Raw genomic sequence first — 6,329 nt, 5'->3', positions numbered from 1 at the left:
ATGGTTAGTATGATGCACCCAGAAAAGAGCAAAGCTGTTGGATCATCAAAATAAGAACTGTCCATTGAGCTGTGTAGTCAATGAGCATGTTTTACTTGGATAATCAGGAAAAACATTGTTTAAGTGAAAGAAAGAAGGAGGGGTACCTGGGTGGCTCAGTGAGTTAAGCATCTGCCTTCCTCCCGCTCAGGTCATGGTCCCTGGATTCTGGGGTGGAGCTCTGCCTCCAGCTCCTTGCTCAGCAGGGAGCCTGCTTTTCCCTCTCCCTCTGCCTGCTGCTTTCCCAATTTGTGCTCTCCTCCTTGCTCTCTCTCTCTTTGTCAAATAAATAACATTAAATTAAAAAGAAAAGAAAATTAAAAAAACCCAGCATTTCCTTTTTTTCCCCTCCTTCCCTCTTGCCCCGAGGTTTACTGGTGCCTCTAGAATACTTCCTTACAGGCTTTCTGGTCATTTTCAAAAAACAATGATATCTGTCTTCCGATTACAACTTGAAATCAAACTTGCTCTCCCTGAAATGGCCCGGTAAAATAGTTTTCTGAAACCCAGCACCTGGTTGGGAGTTTTGTTTTGTTCTTTCCCCAAGACACCTTCGAGTCAGCAGAAAAATTACATCTGAGTCCTATTTTGTGGTTTGAATTTTGGGGTGCGGCTCAGTTCTAAAAGCCCTGGTTTCTTCATCTCTCTGCCTCTCCTGAATTGGCCAAGTCTGAATTTATTGACCTTTAAAGCACAATACAAAACACCCTTGTTTGCTTTGGCCTGTACGGATGAGTAAGGAGTCCAAAATCCTGTTTGATTTGCTAATTCTATTGTATGTTTTAGTCACTTTCTGTATACATCACTAGGCACCTTTCTTAATGACTCATTATTTCAATGTTTAGGAAAAAAGGAGATTATAAAATGTACTTTACTTTCTTATGAATTGATTTACTTCTTTCTGGAAAATTATGAGACTATGCCAACCCATAGTTGGAGTATTTGTTACAAATTTATTTCTAACTCTAGCAGAAGCAGCTACTATTATATTAGATATAAGATATATATTTGAGGACCACCTGGGTGGTCAGTTGGGTGGCTCCCTTCCACTCATGTCATGATCTCAGGGTCCTGGGAGCAAGTCCCATGTCTGGCTCCCTGCTCATTGAGAAGCCTGCTTCTCCCTCTGTCCTTCCCTGATGCCTGTGCTCTCTCTCTCTCTCTCTCTCTCCCTCTCTCTCTCAAACAAATCAATAAAATCTTTTTTAAAAAATTACATATTAGAGGGGAGCCTGGGTGGCTCAGTGGGTTAAGCCTCTGCCTTCAGCTCAGGTCATGATCTCAGGGTCGTGGAATCGAGACCCGCATCGGGCTCTCTGCTCAGTGGGGAGCCTGTTTCCCCTTGTCTCTCTGCCTGCCTCTCTGCCTACTTGTGATCTATCTGTCAAATAAATAAATAAATCTTTTTAAAAAAGATACATATTAGACATATTAAGATATATATATATTAGATATAGGATAAAAATTACCTAGAATTATAAAAAGTTGAAGATGAAACTTTTATTTTTTTAATTTTTATTTATTTATTTATTTATTTATTTAAAGATTTTATTTATTTATTTGACAGAGAGAAATCACAAGTAGATGGAGAGGCAGGCAGAGAGAGAGAGGGAAGCAGGCTCCCTGCTGAGCAGAGAGCCCGATGCGGGACTCGACCCCAGGACCCCAAGATCATGACCTGAGCCGAAGGCAGCGGCTTAACCCACTGAGCCACTCAGGTGCCCCGAAACTTTTATTTTTAATTGTGCCAAAAGACACATAATATAAAATCTACTGTTGTAACCATGTTTAAGTGTCCTGTTCAGTAGTGTTGAGAACATTCACATTATCGTGGGACCATTTCCAGAATTTTTTTCATCTCGCTAAACCAAAGCTCTGTACACATTAAACAATAACTTTCCGTTCCATAGCTCCTGGTAATTACCCTTTTATTTTCTGACTCTATGAATTTGACTACTCTATGTACTTCATACTAGTGGAATCATACACTGTTAATAAGCCCTTTGTGTCTGACTGATTTCACTCAGCATAATGTCCTCAAGTTTCATCTGTGTTATAGCATGTGTCAGAATTTCACTCCTCTCTAAACTGAGTATTATTCCATTGTATGTATATGCCACATTTTCCTCATCCACTCATTGAACAATGAAACTAGGGTTGCTTCCATCTTTTGGCTATTGTAAACAATACTGCTAGGAGAATGGGTATACAAATAAATAGCTCTTTAAGACTCTGCTTTAGGGGCGCCTGGGTGGCTCAGTGGGTTAAGCCTCTGCCTTCGGCTCAGGTCATGATCTCAGGGTCCTGGGATCAAGCCCCGCATTGGGCTCTCTGCTCGGCCGTGAGCCTGCTTCTCTATCTCTCGCTTTCTCTGCCTCTCTGCCTACTTGTGATCTTTGTCAAGTAAATAAATAAAATCTTAAAAAAAAAAAAAGACTCTGCTTTAAATTCTTTGGGGTTTATACACAGAAGTGGAGTGCTGTTTATATAATAATTATTTTCTTGTTTCTAAGTAGGCTCCATACCCAGTGTGGGGCTTGAACTCACAACCCTGAGATCAAGTATATCGTATTAAACTGACTAAGCCAGCTAGGCGCCCCATAGTAATTCTGTATTTAACTTAAAAAAAAAAAAAGAAGATTTTATTTATTTATTTGACAGACAGAGATCACAAGTAGGCAGAGAGGCAGGCAGAGAGGGTGGGGGGAAGCAGGCTCCCTGCTGAGCAGAGAGCCCGATGTGAGACTCAATCCCAAGACCCTGGGATCATGACCTGAGCCAAAGGCAGAGGCTTTAACCCACTGAGCCACCCAGGTGCCCCTATATTTAACTTTTTGAGGAATCACTATACTGTTTTACACAGAGGCTGCACCATTTTATATTCTACCAGTGGTGCACAAGTGTTCTAATTTCTCCACATCATCACCAATACTTGATTTTTTGGTTTTTGGTAGTGTCCATCCTAATGGGTATGAGGTAGAAAATGTATGATTTTTAAAAATTTTTTAAAAGATTTTATTTATTTATTTGACAGACAGAGATCACAAGTAGGCAGAGAGGCAGGCAGAGAGAGAGGGAAGCAGGCTCCCGCTAAGCAGAGAGCCCGATCCCAGGACCCTGAGATCATGACCCAAGCTGAAGGCAGAGGCTCAACCCACTGAGCCACCCAGGTGCCCCTTTACAAAATTAATTTTAATATTAAATTACACAACAATTGATCACTGGAACAATGCTTCGTATGTAATAAGTGCCACTAGAATGTAAGCTCTCTAAGGACAGAATTTTGCCTTTTTTCCTTTATTGCTATTTCCCCAGGGCTTAGTGCTCTAAATATATAATACCTGGCATATAATAGATGTTCAATAAATATTTGTTCAATAAATATTTGTTCAATGAATGCGTGCAAGTTAAGCCCTTGTTTTTATTAGAGGTAGACGGGACTTAGAACTAGTCTATTGATTGGAATTTTTTTTATCACTCCCTGCTAACCTAAAAATTGCTGAAATCCTTTGTATACACACAAAAAGTTAGTGGCAAAATATTTTCTCACTTGCAAAGGTTAGAGACCATCAAGAGAGACGACGTAGTGTTTCTTATACTGATACTACAGTACCAGGCACTTGAAACTTACAGCTCAGTAATCCTCATAGCCATGCAAAATTTATAATATCATTTTCCTCCCATTCTACACATGAGGACACTAAGGTTCATGGAATTTAGGTACTTTGCACAAATGAAGATGAGAAGTGGAAACTTCAAGATTTGAACCCAGATCTGTCTTCACCTTGAAGAGTGTGTTTCAGTCTAGAAAGCTATTTATAGGGGCGCCTGGGTGGCTCAGTGGGTTGAGGCCTCTGCCTTCGGCTCGGGTCATGATCTCAGGGTTCTGGGATCGAGCCCCACATCAGACTCTCTGCTCAGCAGGGAGCCTGCTTCTCTCTCTTTCTCTGACTGCCTCTCTGCCTACCTGTGATCTCTGTCTGTCAAATAAATAAATAAAATCTTAAAACAAAAAAAAAAAGAAAGCTATTTATAAAGACCACTGGCACATAACAATGGATAGGAAGGACCTGACTCTTTAAAAGTCAGGAAGAGCCATTCCCATGCCACTTCTGTCCAGCTGTGAGTTCTTCAACTCACAAGTCATCCCACTTTCCTCAGCCAGAAAATGAGAAGAGTGATCCCTGTCTCGCTTGTCTCCATGCAATTTCGGTGATTCTTAACAACCCAAACACTTCTGCAAAAATGCTTCTGCAGAAGGACCTTTCCAGGGGCGCCTGGGTGGCTCAGTGGGTTAAGCCGCTGCCTTTGGCTCAGGTCATGATCTCAGGGTCCTGGGATCAAGTCCCGCATCGGGCTCTCTGCTCAGCGGAGAGCCTGCTTCCTCCTCTCTCTCTCTGCCTGCCTCTCTGCCTACTTGTGATCTCTCTCTGTCAAATAAATAAATAAAATCTTAAAAAAAAAAAAAAAAAAAAAGAAGGACCTTTCCATGTCAGGAAAGATAGAAAAAGATAGGCAGGGGCAGGAGTTTTTGAGGTTCTGAATAGATCCAACACAAATATTTTTGACAAAATGGTGGGAATTATTCCAAAATTGAAATAATCTTTGGCAAAGCAAATCAAGTTCAAAAGAAATAAATTTCAAGGGGCGCCTGTGTGGCTCAGTAGGTTAGGCGTTTGCCTTTAGCCCAGTCATGATCCGGGGGTCCTGGGATCGAACCCCATATCTGGCTCTCTGCTCCTCCCTCTTCTTTTGCCTCTCCCTGCCTCTTGTGTGTTGTCTCTCTCTCAAATAAATAAATAAAATCTTTTAAAGAAATGTTAAAACTATTAAGATACTTCCAAATAAAGCATACATTCACTAAAAGTGAAAATTTTACTCCAAATATAATTGTCAATGTAGTCAAAGCATGAATATCTGAAGTCGAATATTAGTTTGGGAAAATTGGAGTGCGTGTTAAAATTTAGCTGCTATTTATGCTCCAATAGCTTGGGGTACAAATCTAGTTTTGAAATCATTGGATGAGGAAAGGATGAACCACTCCTTCCAATGCTGTGTTCTGCCCAGAACATTATAGGTTTAGGGTTCCAATCGTTTTGTTTTGCCCTCACATGCTCAGTCATTTGCTACTAGACACATCCTCTGTGTCGAGGGGACAATGTCCAGAGGACCATCCAATCTCACCAGCACACTGTACCAAGACCACCCAGGCTGAGTGTGGCTGCTGAACCAAGCTGCCAGATGAGACTTTCTTGCCTGGGATAACTTAGAGTTGGGGGCTGTTGAAGGAGATTATCTCCACCATACAGAGATGTTCTAATAAAAGAAGAGAAAAAGAAGATGTTAGCTTTTGGGAATTTCCGAAAACATACTCTTTCAACTCCATCTTCACTCTCCAGGATCCAACTCTACAAATGCACAGGCTCCTGGGTAGGAGTAGCTTTTGTCAAGCAACAAAAGATCCTGTTATACACTTTCCCCCGGGACCCAGGGGGCCTACTTGACACACATTTGCATAACTATGTTTGACTTTACAAGTGATACTTTAGAATAAAAAAAGAACAAAGAGAATCTGCACCAAAGGGTCTGGCTGTATTCAAACACAGACACTGTTTAAATGCAATTTATTTGGCCAAAGTTCCATCTAACGAGGCAACCTCACACTGTCAGTTTCACATGTGCGTGTTTACACACACACACACACACACACACACACACACACACACACACAAGCACACATACTAAGCTAGGTTTAGTTCTCCCAACTCAGATCCATAAATATTTCTATGGCCTATGACTGCAGATACATTCTAATGGTTCTCAGAGAACTTTCAAGAGTGTAAAGATTAGAACATGTTAACAAATTTTAATTGAAGAATTGTAGAATTGGTTTCAACAAACAAAATTCAGGGTTATGGGGGGTATCAAATTTAACAAGAGAGTTTCAAAAGAGCAAGTCATTGGTAAATTTCCCATATCTTTCTGAATACATCATTCTTTTGGATTTTCCACACTTTAAAGCTTCATCAAGATTCCATTTGTTTAGGGGCACCTGGGTGGCTCAGTGGGTTAAAACCTCTGCCTTCAGTTCAGGTCATGATCTCAGGGTCCTACGATTGAGCCCTGCATCTGACTCTCTGCTCTGCAGGGAGCCTGCTTCCTTCTCTCTGCCTACTTGTGATCTCTGTCTGTCAAATAAATAAATAAAATCTTTAAGAAAAAAAAAAGATTCCCTTTGTTTAAAATATCTATAATTACAATTGCTAAGACAAGCATGCAGGTTAAGGGAT

This window comes from Mustela nigripes, chromosome 13 (assembly GCF_022355385.1).
Source record: "Mustela nigripes isolate SB6536 chromosome 13, MUSNIG.SB6536, whole genome shotgun sequence".
Classification (NCBI taxonomy): Eukaryota; Metazoa; Chordata; class Mammalia; order Carnivora; family Mustelidae; genus Mustela; species Mustela nigripes.
The sequence above is the reverse complement of the archived record's forward strand: the minus strand, read 5'-3'. Positions refer to the sequence as shown.